Genomic DNA, 14,144 nt, shown 5'->3' with positions numbered 1-14,144 from the left:
ACGCCCAGCCCTTCCTTCTGGGACGCTTTGCAAGGGGCCGGGGCTGCCTGCTTCTCTCCCGTCTCTCTCTCTCCCCCCCCCCCGCCTCGTCCTTCCGGGCGGGGACACCGGAGGTGAGACTGATCGAGGTCCTCGCCTGTTTTGTTGCGGCAGCTTCTGCCTGCAGGAGTTCCGCCGTCGCCGATCGCCCTCCTTCCCCCCTTCCCTCTCTCCTTCCCCCCCCTCCCGCCTCTGCCCCTCCGATCGGTGGCGGCGGGGATCGTTGCTTTCGGGTGGGGCAGGACGCGCCCGGCGAGGCAGGTGGGGAAGGCAAGTCGTGGGAGGTGTGTAAGGGGGGGGGAGAGAGAGAAGAGGGCGGAGGGCGAGGCGTTTAGCCGAAGGCTCGCAGGTTAAGGCTGCACAAGGAGAAACCGGAAAAGATCAAAGTCTGGGGGAGAGGCCAGAGGGATCCGCCGGCGAGCCGGTGATCAGAGAGATGGTGGGACTGCTTTCTTCGCAGTTGCATCCCGCGCGCCCCCCCCCGCGCGGCTCCGTTGTTAGGTGTACGTGAAGGCGGTGATGGCCGCTGCCGGAGGGGCAACCACAGGGAAGGGATGCGGGGCGACGCTCCCGATGGGGAGCCAGTCCAGGACTGTCGGCTTTCCGATCGCTTCTCTCGCCTTCTGCTTCCCCCCCCGCAGTGTCCAGGCGAGCCCGGGTGGGAGCGAGGCGGTTTTCCTGGACCCCTGAGCCGGCGAGGGAACGGGTTTGCGCACATAAAGGGGGAAGCGGAGCACAGGAGAGCGAGCGAGCGAGAGAGAGAGAGAGAGAGAGGACACACCCTGCCTGCTGCCGCCCCAGTCGAAGCGCTCCCCCCCCACCTTCCTGCCAAAGCCCAAGGGCTAGTTCACTCCTGGCAAGCCTGCTGCTACTTCTCAAGGAGGGCAGCGCAATTGAAGGACTACAACTCCCATCACACTCCCCCACAAACTGTCCTGGGTGTGGTTGGTGTTGGTGTCCTTAGGTCCAGAGGGCATCCGGCTGGGAAGGCTGGACCGAATGGATACCTTCCCCAGCTGACAAGGCAGGAGAGCCACCCTGGAGATGCTCCCACCTTTTTCCTTTCTGGCCTTTTGTTTTCTCTCTGATTAAGGGGGGGGGGGAAACCCCAAGAAGAGAGGGAGACAGAAGCTTTTCTGCTGGTGTGTTGGCCCATCAGCCAAGGCCCGACTGGCAAACCAAAGGGAAAGGCCTGCCTCCTGCAGAGCTTGACATAAGCTGGAGCTCAAGCCTCAAGGATCTATTTTTCTTTACTTTTCCAAGCATGCCATTGATTGGAGAGGTTGAAAAGAAATTTACTACCCTATAGAAAACAATAAGACGACCCAAATGGTTCCAGACAAAATTCCATTCCTTTTCACCCTTTGAAACTGAGACTCAACTGAGATACTGAGGGTATCTCTGAGCATCTCAAAAATGAACATGAGCACAAAGCCCCTGGACCGTTTGTCTGGTTCAGCGTCCAGCTTCTTGTAGGGGGAGCCGGCCAGAGGTTTCTGGAAAAATCTGTCAGCAGACCATGAAAGTAAAAGCCTACCAGCCTTCCTGCCATATTGCTGCTGAACTGGGTATGCTTCTCCCAGTTGTACTACAAACGAAGAGTGCTATTACTAGTAGTAATAATAAGTAAGTAAGTAAGTAAGTAAGCACATCAATCAATCAATCAGTCAATCAATCAATCAATCAATCTCTTTTTCTAAAAATAGGCACACCGATTCTGATTGATCAGAAATGTGTGATTGAAAGACAGTTTTACCAAAACTGCCAAAAAGACAAGTAAATGTGTTTGAAAGTGAATCAAATTTGCATCTTACTAAAAACTAACATGCCTAAACTGAGGCTTCTATACGTAAGATCTATTACAAGAACACAAGACTTTCTGGAAAAGGCAGTTTTAGGAACAGGTGAAAGACAGTAGGCAAAGAGGAAGGCCTAACATGAGAGAGATTGATCCATTAAAGGAAGTCAAAGCCATTAGTCTGTAGGAGCCTATTAGTGGTAGGACCTTTTGAAAGTCACTAATCCATGGCGTTGCCATAAATCAGAAGCAATTTGACGAATTTGAAGAAACACGCACATGTATTCTGGGCGTTGTGGAACAAAATTCTACCTGAGACAGTATGAATTTTAGAAAAGCTTGAGTCCCATTGACCTTCAAATGTGTGAGACTGCCTTTCAAACCTGCTCGTCTTTGTGCTGAACTCCCCAGCCACCATGTTGATTGGGGCTGACTGGAATTGTCGTTCAGCAGGTCTAGAGAGCACAGGGTTGGGGAGGGATCACCTAATACAGTAGGATAATAATAAGTCCCAGAGGTGTGCCTTGGAGTGAAGGTGTGCCCCAAGGCAAGGAGGAGTATATTGTTGGCCAATCCATCAGAATCAGTATCTAAAGCTTGTTAATCCAGAGCTTTCAAGACCAAGAGCATACCTGCAGTGTTTAGATAGCTGTGACACCAGTCTAGCTGCCATTCCTCCCCAGCCCTTGATTGCTTGGAAACCATGGTAGTTTATGAGATATGCACCTCTGAAATGCAGTGTATGTAGTTCAGATCTGGCCTTAATCCCAGAGGCTTGTCTCTTTCAGATCAGGAAGGGGGGGAAGCCTCCAGTATCATTTGGGAGGAGAGGGTATTGTTTATATGTATGTGCTGGCTTATTTAAACCAGAGGTGCGTAAAATGTGGCCTTGGGGATCTTTTTGCAGCCCCTCCCTGGCCAGACCTCCCCTGTCTTCTCCTTCTCTTAATTTTTTTTTAAAGACGGATTACAGCTTCTGGAAGCATTTAGAGGTTTGCCTTTTAAATGCTCACTGACAACCCCCCCTTTCTATAGGCTTAACACTCTCAAATATCAACTTTTACCGCCCAGAGTAGGCCTTTGGTCTAGATGGGCAGGATAGAAATCTAATGAATGAATGAATGAATGAATGAATGAATGAATGAATGAATGAATAAATGAATGAATAAATAAATAAATAAAATAATTTTCTCACTTGGGAAGGGGTTTCTGTCTCTTCCCCTGTTTCTATTCTTTTCTTTTTCCTCTTTGGCAGATTGTGTGGCCCCTGGAGTGTCTCTGGAGTCCCGATTGGCTCCCAGATTTGTCAAATATGTGCGCTTTAGGGTTATGCACTATAGATGCAGATTCTTAACCTCTCCAGTTCTCTAATTTCATGGATGGAAGTGATCAGGCCAATGCCGAGTTTACTCCTCCCCCTTGCCACAAAAAAAAAACAACTGTAGAAATGACACTTTTCTCCTTGAAACAATATAACAATTCCTAATGTCTAGTTTAGAGTCTCAGCTAGGAAAAAACCCATTATTTTCAGATAATGATAGGAAGACTTACCTTAGGAGCTGTGCTCCATAAGGCTTTTGTGTGTGTCCCCCCCCCTTCCTTTTCTACCACCCCTACTTCCTCTCTATGGCAGGAGGAGCTCTGCCTACTAAATCCTTGCTTGCTGTTTAAAAGCACATAGGCAGGGTCTGTGAATGTCAGCAGCCCAAGTTGCTGGGTGTGTGTGTGTCAAGCTCTGCATCCCCCAAGCCAATCCCCTCCCCCATAAGTGGAGACATGGTTCCTTCAAGTGGAGCAGTTCCATTCAACTGCTAGTCTCTTTAGTTTCTATACCTGGAGGGTGAGAGCAGCATCTTTTCCTGCAGTAGCAAAATGTCTTGGTTTGGCCTTGACCTACAGAGAAAGAGTGAGACTTTATCTCTTTCCATAACCACCAGTTTGGATGCCAATAGACAGGCATCACATGTCAGCTATGGCTTGAGAGTGCCATGCCCTTCTGCTGGTTCTCCTGCTGTTAAACCTGTATCGGGCTTGGTTGCCTCAGGCCTGTAGTTTTAGATTGCCTGAAAGGGCCTCAAATTGTTTTAATTTGATGGTGTTTTTTTTTATGACAGGAAAAGTAGGGGAACATTCCCCCCCCCCCGGGTGCTAAAATAACTTGAGTGGCCTTGGATGCATCTCAGTGTGATATGTTGTGGTAACCAGAGCATTTTTCACTCCTCTTCCTCAGACAGCAAAATATTTAGGTTGTCTCTGCACATCAACACTCTTGTCACTTCAATTGTATTTCAGATGTGTTGCATTTAAAAACATATGGGACAGAGGACTGGAGGCAGATGACCTTGGCTTCTGGTGTCCTGGCATCAGTCAGCTGCATTTCAGACAATCATGCTCACTTTATACTATTCATTAAAAAAGAACTGTCAGTTGATCAATTTTTCCCATCTATGATTATTTTCCCACTTCCCTCTTCCAGTCTCACACAGCTATACCTGTCCTGGGGCAAAACCTCCATAAAGCAATTGCTGTTGTTTTTCTCCTCCCTTATTCATTTCCTCCTTCTAATTTTATTGTATCACGTGTTGGGGTGGTTTGTCTGCTGCAGGTTTGTGGAACTGTGAGAGAGGAAAAGCCATGAAATCAAGGCAACTGAATGCAGAGTATTTCCATTTTGATCTCTTATGTGTGAGGGGAAACTGCCTTAGTTTGATTTCTCATACATTGGTGCTACCAAGCATATGGTAGCAATTGTGCAGGCTGGAAAGAGAAGAAAACTTGATTGTTCAGTTTATATTACCAGTGGCAGACGTGGGGCAGTTCAGAGGTGACTGAATCAAGAGCTTGGAAATAACATGTTAAAACAACACGTTAATATGAATTTATTCTGTTTCCCACCAAACAAAAGACAGAAGGATTCCTTTCTCTAGTGCTTTGAAAACGAAGCTTTAAATGTAATATTAATGTTGCTGTCAGTGTTTACACTACGTCTATGTGTCCATAGTCCTCCTCCCTGGAAAGAAGGTAACCATTTGGTTCCTCATGAGAGCTAACTCAACGCAAGGGATTCCTGATCTTGACACATAAGATGTGTGTGGACAACTCACAGAGCCCTAGGTAGCACACCTGGTGCACAGTTTCTGAAAGCTATAGCACATCAAGAATCCCACATAAAGAAAAGATGGCAGACATGTACAAATTGTATCTTAAATTAAAACTCTAACAGGAGGAAGCATATGGCATTATGGGGAGCAAGACTGATGAGTGAGTCAGCATGCAGACAAGTGTCAGTGTCTCACAGTGGCACAGTAAAGGCAGGGAAAAACTGGCCTCTACCTGAAGCCTGCAGAATTAAAAAAAATAAAATAAATCCAGAGCATCTTGTTTTGGAATATGGTTACCTGGGAGGTGGGGATGCTATTGTGTAGTGATGGTGCATTTGCTAGTCATAAGCAGCTATATACAAATGTCAGTTCCTTAGTCTTGCTCTCTGCCTTTTGCATACACCCTGCTTGGTCAGGGTTTGTGGAGCTCGCAGTCCAATGATACTGAAGAGCCACATGTTCCCAGTCTCTAGCTTAGAGTCTCAGCTAGGAAAAAAAAAACCAGCTGGAATATTTCCTGGGCCATGAAATTCACTGGGTGACCTTGAGCCTGCTGTACACCTCCATTCTAACAGCTCTCAGGGTTTATAAGGCTATTACGAGGGAGGAAAAGAGTCATGTACCCTGTCCTTTGTTTCTTGATTCAAGACTCAGAGTGGGAATGTAATAGATACCTTTGTCACCCTTCAGTACAAATGCTTGCGGGGGGGGGGGCTCATAGCAATAAGAACAATAGTGCATGGCATACTGTAGAAGAAACCCAGTTACTACTGTGTAATGCAGGATTTGCTAGAGACACAGAGGCAGTGTGTCAGTTCCATGTGAACAGACACTGTACTGAAATATTTGCACATACACAATTAGGATTTGATCAGAGCACTAAAAGTGGCCGTGGAGGAGGTTTGCAGAAGCCATTGATCAAAAGCAATAAATGCTTAGATTATAATTTGCAAACATACGTAGGCTTGCTGCCCTATAATGGTTCTTCATTTTTGCTTTTAGGCATTTGCGAAATTCCAGAAGGCTTTCTCCCATGGGATAAGGAGGTGCCAGTGGCTGGGTTTCCCATAGTACAGACAATGCTGGTTGCAACTGTTAACTGAAATAGACAAAAGACATTCCCCATATTTTCAGTGTCTTAAAAGTAATTTCCATATGCAACACCTGGGTCATTATTACAAACACTGGTATTCATATTCTTCCCTGTGTCAGAGAAAGTGTTGCCTTTTGAATTATTGAGTATCACATATCTGTCAAAAATGTTACAGTCCTACAGCTTGGTGTGAGGCACCAAAATTTATAGATGTTCAAGGACAGAGTTGCTTCCAGTAACCGTTACTGGAATGCACTTGTGTTTAATGGGAAGCTGGAGTTCCTGTTAATGGGAATATGGTGGCTGTGCAGTAAATAGGAACAAATCAAATGTGATTTCTGATCCAGAGTTTCTTGTTTACTAAGTAGTCCTTGGCAACAAATCACAACTTTACATCATCACTGGCCCTGATGAAAGCAGGAGGGGGGGGACACAGAGGAAAGAAAATGGAGATGAATGGAAAGGTTAGAACCAGGGGAAGCCTTCTAGAGGTTGAAGAGGACAGTTTGTTCCTGTTCACATATGTATTTCTAGTTGCTTGCAAACCCCCCACATTTCAGTAGATTTCAAGGGAAAATTCAGAATGGTTTGCTGGAGACTCTAATGGCCTTCTCATGTTGTTCTCTGGGACCTCCAGGTTTCTAAGTAGCTGGAGAACTGGTGATAGAATCAAAGCAGACATTGGAGCTGAATGCAAGCTGCTGGTCAGTAGCAGTAATTCACTGGCCAGGTGGCTCTATTGTTCTGGTGGTTTTCTGTGACACTGTGAGCTCTGCTTCAGGAGCAGGAGGATGATCACTCCCAAAATTTGCAGATTGCTTCCTTTTTCTGGTCATCAGTCACCTATGTCCCAATGTGTTTTTAATCTTGGAGAGAGAAGCATGGGGTGGAATTTCCACATTCAGAGACCAGCCCCAGTTAGGTTAAGATAAAATACATGAATTGTAATGAAATGTTGCCTTCTGTCCCCATCCTGATACAGCCAAGCCTATTATTACCCATAAGGATAACATCTGCCTCAGGCAGCAGATGTGGAGAGGAAGGCAGGAGCAGTAGGTCCTTAATTGTTCCTCCTGAGCCTCCTAATCATTTCCTTCTCTTGAAGGATAGTGTTGTGCATGCCCTATATCCTGTCCTCACCCTCCAATTTGGCCTGCCAACCTAGGATGTTGTGGAGGGAGAGGACAGGCTGGGTAGAGCAGCTTCTTCATGTGGAAACAAAGAAGAGGTGCTGTTTTATCCTTTCTGTCAGGCAGTAGAATGTCTTGGGCTAGTCCTTCATCCTGTCCATTTTTCCATCCTAGCCTGACAAACAGCTTGTGTTCACAAGTCATAGATCCTACTTCATATGCGTACACTGGGTTTTATCCTTCATTACTTACTAGGGTTTTGTTCCCCTGGAATATGATATGGGGACTTATACCCTAACCTTCCTGCTTGTCCAGTGTTAATCTTTGTGCGCTCAATGAAAAAAGTATTTCTATACTCCTTCAATTTGTCAATCATGCAGTTTGCGTGCAATGTGGCATAATCTGAATTTTTATCAGGAATCTCTGAACTAGGGATAGGTGGGAATATTTGGTGCACTTTTAAAAATGATAACTTCTCATAAATTTCTTCATAAATTTGCTGGAAATAGCTGGATTTTAAAAATGTGGGGAAAAGCAAAACTGACAGATCTGCTATCTATGCAGAAGGCTTTGCATGCTTACCTCTTAAAAGTCAGCCCTTCAATTCCTATCTATCCAGTTATATTTATAAAGCTCTAAATTAGGGTTGCAGCCTTTTATTTTGATAGGCTGTTGCCTTCAGCAGGATCTAACAAAATCTTTTCCATAGCAGGAATACTAAGTGAATTTGGCATGTGAAGATGGTTGACATTTTTTTCCAGTTTGCTTTTGATAAGAATTGAACAAAAATTTCAAATTTCTTTAACAACTAGACAGAAAGAAATCCAGGTGTCTTGAAAAATAAGTGTGAAAAAAAACTCAAACTGATATTTTTGTACACCTGTAGTCTCAATTTAAAAGCAGCATTTATGTGTTTGGTGGCAGTGTGAAGTTAGTACAGCATATTGAACTAATTTCATATAGTTGCCATGGTCATATTCCTTGAACAAGTGTGCGTTTATGTACATTAGAAAATTATGGGAGGTAGGCATTTTTTAAAAGGATAAAGAACTTCCTTATTAACCCAAAGTGATTCATCTTGCCTTAAACATATAATAAAAGGTAACATTCAAAAAGTGATAACCTGCTTCACTAAAATCGACAGGATATGAACGAGCCTTTTGAAATATGTCCCTATTTATTTTATCTATCATAGTATTACATTTTCTATGGCCAGTTATCATGTGACTAGCATATCATCATATTATTATTGGTTCTAAAATTGGAGATCTGCTTGTGTAACTACTAAACATAATATTGGTTTATATTTTTTTAAGCAGTGGTTTCCCAGTATTATTCTTGTGGGAATTTCTTCCAGATTAATTTGTGTTGCTGCTTTGCTAAGGATTGAAAACAAATTTGTTCTGGTATGGTCATCATAGTGCTTTGTCCATACCCACAGTGCTGTTTTGATGAACCAGTTCAATGCGGAGGTTGGAGAATGGATAGGCAAGGGGAATTAATGGTTCAGTCCTGTGGAAATTGGTTCAGCGATAAGTCTCAGTGTGCTTAATGGGAAATGAAAATACAGAAATGAGTATAGAATTGCAGACATAAATATTACTCGTTGAAAAGAAAGGTATACAACACATGCACACATCCATCCATCCATCCATCCATCTGGAAGCTAGTAGCTTCTGAGGTTCCAACTGCAGTTCTGTACTTTCCCAAAACGAAAGCTCTCAGAACTCAGTGAGACGTCATTGAGTAGATCTGCCCAGGATTACATTGTTAGGTTTTTCCTCATTAGCTCCTCTTTTTTCTGAATTAAAAGTGATAAATACATAAAACATGGTACAGAAAGAGTTAGGAAATTGTCTTTTCAAAAAGAATTTTAAGTCATGGGAAGCTGATTTATTTTGACGGACTATTTGTGCAATAACCCTAATATTGTCAGCAGTGACTGGTAGTGTCTCGCCAGGATTTCAGACCAATGGGCTTTTCTCCAGCCTAGCTGGAGATGCCCTAGATCAAATATGAAGACCCTCTGCATGCAAAACAGTTCCTTACCTTTTATCTGTGGTCCTTCACATCATCCCATTCCATTGATTAAAAGTAGGCTCAGGGACATTTTCTCAGCTGCTGCTCTCATACTCTGGAACTCCCTCCCACAGGAGGCCAGGCTGGCCCCATCTTTTCTGTCCTTCCACAAGCAAAGAAAGAGTTTTCTCTTCAGGCAACCTTTCCCTCAGTGACTGGAGTGTTTTTTTAAAAAAGAATTGATTGTTTTGCCTTACTGTTTTGAATTGGTTTTGATATTATTTTTGTTTACCATTTATTAGAGTGGTATTCATTATACTGTATCTTTTTTAGTATTTGCATTCTTATTTTTTAGCTCTAAATATTGTCTTTTAATGATGTAAGTTACTGGGTCCTTTTTTAAGGAGAAAGGTAAGTTAAAAGTATTTTAAACAAACACACAAAATTTTAAAGCATAAGGAATGTATGTCTGCAATATGATACTGCCACTCACACAAATGACTTTCTAAAAGATTGGGTATATTTATTTATTTTTCTGATGGTTCACTGAAAATGGAATTTTAACTATTTGGAACTATTTCTGAAAGCCAGATGTTAGGGTTCCGAGCACTGCTGTCTTCATGTGTTGGTTGTGAGCTGCTTAGAGACATCCAGCTGGTTAGCATGGGATGGATGCTGGACTAAATGGGCCTTTGGTCTGACTCCATAAAGTTATATTTCTCTTTGTGCACCTTGTTCTCTTTTCATGCTTACTTTCTCTGCTGGAAACAGTATCCTAGTCTATTGATGTAATCTTAAGGTTTCTCTTATCTTAATTTGATAAACTGCAGCTATCCTATAGTTCAGTGGTTCTTAACCTTTGTTACTCAGATGCTTTTGAACTGCAGCTCCCAGAAACCCCAGCCAGCACAGTTGGTGGTGAAGGCTTCTGGGAGTTGCAGTCCAAAACTCCTGAGTAACCCAAGGTTAAGAACCAGTGCTATCGTTCGTAATTTATCCTGTAGCTCTTAATCCTATAGTTCTTAATCTTAGATAATGGATTATTCATATTCTGGCACCTTTGATATCTTGACATAATTTGAAGATTTTCAGTGAAGGGTCGTACATGTAGTCCAACACAGCTGGCAAGCACCCAGTTGGTTTAGCACAGTGGTTCCTAAATTTTCAGATCATTCCTCCAATTTTGATTTTTTTAAAAGAAAACTTTGCACCTTTCCACCTCTTTTTTGCCATCGTCTAACCCATTTTAACAATCAATTCAGTGTGTAATTAGTGTTTGGCAACTCACCCTAGAATTTCTTCATGCCACCCAGTTGGAGAATTAGTGGTTTAATTTATACAGGTTTTCTTCATCAGAGAAAACTGACTTTAGCCAAATCTGCATGTATAAAACATAGTCAATAACAACACAACACAGAATGAGAGAGGAATTAAGTCCCTGGGCCTAAATCCAGTTAACCATCCCAAGTAGAGTAGATCCATTTAAATAACAGGACTTACAAAAATATTGAGTCGCCATTCAGTAGTTGATTCAAATAATCTGTTGTAGTTGGGACAAGCAGGAATTTTAGACGATAAAAATTCAGAGGCTTGACCAGGGCACTTTCACTGTGTGTTGGATTGTGCTTTGTGCATCAAGATTCATTTATATAACATTCAACACCATCTATGTGTCTCACAAATACAGTTTTGAAAGATAATTATACTTCCATAATTCCTGCCTAGCCAACATGTAGACATTGTAAGCATCTCTTCTCAGAAACAGATCCCATTGTGTTCAGTAGAGCTTACTCCTTAGTAAGTGTGTTTGCAGCCTAAAGCTGCAATTCTGTGCACTTGTAAAACAGGATTGGGTACCATTTGAGGTCAGTGTGGTTCACCTATGAATAGATGCAGATAGGCCTGGAACAGACATTAATTGGGTATTTGTGCCCAGGCACCAGTGATCTGGCCCGCAGCTCATCACCTGTAGTTTTGTTGGCTCTGGCTGACCCCTTTAGGCTTCCTCATTCACTTTGTCATCTGTTGCCTGGCAACAGTGAATAGTGGCACTCTGTAGCTGCATACCTGCTGTCAGGATCACATTTTTATAAAAAGCCCAACAGCAAATACAAAGAGAATTGGATGATCTCTCTCCCACTGTGATGGAACAGAAGCAAAGCTAAAGATGCTGCCTAGCCAGCTGGTAGGGATGTGGAGAGGTGCCCAGTTTTGCTCCATGTGGTGTGTCTCCTTGAGCGTTGTTAACTCCATCCCACTGCAAAGAGAGCAGCCACTTGTGATACTGTATGGATCGCCCCTCTGTTGCGGATGCCATCTCCGTTCCTAAAATTTGGCACTGTTTTGGCAGTGGAACCATCTGATGCTACTCTCTTGCCAGCCCTTGTCAGGGAGGGGCTGCCTCTCTGCCAGCAGCTATTATTGCAATGGTTTCCTTTTCCTCTGTGGTCCCCTGTTAAGCGTGACGTGTGCTCTAGCTGCCCAAGCATGGCTAATTTAGCAGAACAGCCACAGGAAGAGCATTTTCCACTCAGTAGGAGAGCAGGATGGTTTTTAATTATACATCAGGACTCTTGACAGCACCACTTTCCCTTTTGCTCATCTCTGGTACACATCCCTTTCTTTGTTCTTCTCTTCCTGGCGTCTCATGTCATCTGCCATTTTCTCAGTGGTCTCCTTGGGATTTAACCCTGTATCTTCCATAAACATTCACAGAAACCCTGAATATCTCTAGATGTTGCTTCCGGCTTCTTCGTTTTACCTGGCCTAAGTTTCTTCTTTCTTATCAACTGTGTTCAACCATGTTCTATTGTGGCCAATGCTGTGGACTGGGTGGTTAGGCATTGATAGTAGGGCCAGCTTCTGTCCCCCCTACATTAATGCTACAAAAGGCTACATAGATGTTCCAAGCTATTGAGTGGTTTTGGTGTGGAAATGCTTTGGTTAGGAAGGGTAGAGGATCTTTGAAACCTTTCAGAATCTTTAGCCATCCAGATTTCTTTACACCAGAATCCCCATTGTTCCTTATAATTGGCCATGCTGATTATCACTGGTGGGGATTGTAATCTAAAACATCTAGAGAGCCAGAGGCTCCCTGCCTTTATCACCCTGTGAGCTAATTTATGTCTCCCATAATCTCTTGCCTTGCTGATGGGAGTTGTTGTTCGACACACCTAAAGAGCACCAGGTGGCATGAGGCTGCTCCAAAACACAGAAACATTTTTAAAAAGTATAATACAAGCACAATGTTAAAAACAGGCTTGAGAATCTGGTGACAGAGTAGAGGGCAATTGCCTTTTTTAAACATGCACATTGTGAATGATGTTTGATTGAGAACTTGTCATTTGGACAGCTGTGTCCCATGCCATAATCACAGTAGGAACACCTGCACAGTTTGTAGGAAAAAAACACACTTGCCCAGATGCAAGATGGAGCTGCTTTGACCATAAAGGAAATGTGAAACTCATCTAAGCTAGTTTTAGAAGAGGTAACTGTGTTAGTCTGTGCTAGCATTTAAAGCAAAAAATGGACTTCTCTATGAAGCGTCATGTTAAAATATAGCAACTAGTCTTTAAGTTGTCACAGTGTTTTTCTCTTCTTTACTTCTTATTTTTATCTTGGTTTTGCCTGATAATCTAGGCTATAGACTTTCAGATGAAATTGGGACACATTGGTTGTAAAAAAAACAAACAGTATCTTATATATTATTGTTATGTTTGTTTCCCTCTTAACTTTCCTCATTATTGCAACTAATAAATAATGTACTGTGTTTTAACACATTAGTCCCAACATTGATTTCACCACCACCCCTGGATCTAAAAATGGCACTTGCAACTCAGAATACCTCTGAAGTAGCATTTATGCAATAACTCCCAAATGTTTCTTGATATGCAAAAAGCATTAATGTCATTGTCTTTTTAACATTTAAAAGGAACATTTAAAAGGAACCAAGAGTAGACCTTTGGTCTAGATGGGCAGGGTAGAAATCCAATCAATCAATCAATCAATCAATCAATCAATCAATCAATCAATCAATCAATCAATCAATCAATCAATCAATCAAAATAAAATAAAATAAACATTGAACATTGTTCGCCTTTTTTCTCTAGATTTACAGTTGCTGGGTTTAAAAATAACAGCTAACTGTATTGCCAGGCAGGGATGATGTCTAGATCTTCTTTTCTCCAAGTAACATTTGAGAAACATCTCTGTGTTTCCTCAAGTGGTGAATGGAATCATGTGAAAAGACTTGAATGTTCCTGATGCATGTTTTTAGACTAAGGGACCACAGAAATCATTTGCAGTAGGACTAATTACTACAGTAAGTGGAAAACCATTACAAAGAGGTAATGACATTCATGGAAAGAAGCTAGTCCAGTGTACTGCCATTTGTGTAAACTCCTATAATACATTCCTTGTGTATTAAATTTTTTAATTGCCTGAAAACTGTCTTTGTTGGGATGATATATAACTAACTTAATGGTGGCGGCGTAATAATATATTATTACATTCTTCAGACCCGAGGGGACTTGCAAAGCAATTTACAGCAGCCCAACGACACAATGAAGCCAAATATACCTATAAAACAATTCAATTAAACTGGTAGAACACCCTAGAATATCATTGTAAAATAAATAACTGTAAGATTTAAAGTGTCTAAGAAGCCTTGAGAAAATAAAATCTGAAAGGGCTGCAGCTATCATTGAGAAGGTGTGAGACTTGATGCCCATTGAGGCTCCTTGAGAGAACATTCTGGAGCCAGGGCCCCATTTCCAGTCACTCCTAATCTCTTTCCCAGAGAGATGGATGCCAGGAGAAAGTTGTAGCACTTTGAAAGCTCCCTGCAATAGAAGACAATATTGGCCCTCCAGCTTCTTCTGTTCTTATAAGATTAGTGATGAGAGATAAGCAGCGTAAATTTCAGCTACTGTACCATGCATAGAATTGAACTGAGCTTTTGCAGG

At 42.5% G+C, this 14,144-nt stretch overlaps 2 protein-coding genes across 2 annotated transcripts in view; both read left to right on the top strand.

Annotated features, from left to right (window-relative positions):
* Positions 1 to 14,144, top strand: part of LOC144587851 (uncharacterized) — a 462,829-nt gene that overhangs the window by 258,228 nt on the left and 190,457 nt on the right. The window lies entirely within an intron of this gene.
* Positions 1 to 14,144, top strand: part of RAB6B (RAB6B, member RAS oncogene family) — an 86,038-nt gene that overhangs the window by 370 nt on the left and 71,524 nt on the right. The gene's annotated exons all lie outside the window — the stretch shown is intronic.

The sequence above is a fragment of the Pogona vitticeps genome, chromosome 3 (assembly GCF_051106095.1).
Source record: "Pogona vitticeps strain Pit_001003342236 chromosome 3, PviZW2.1, whole genome shotgun sequence".
Lineage (NCBI taxonomy): Eukaryota > Metazoa > Chordata > Lepidosauria > Squamata > Agamidae > Pogona > Pogona vitticeps.
The sequence above is the reverse complement of the archived record's forward strand: the minus strand, read 5'-3'. Positions and strand labels throughout refer to the sequence as shown.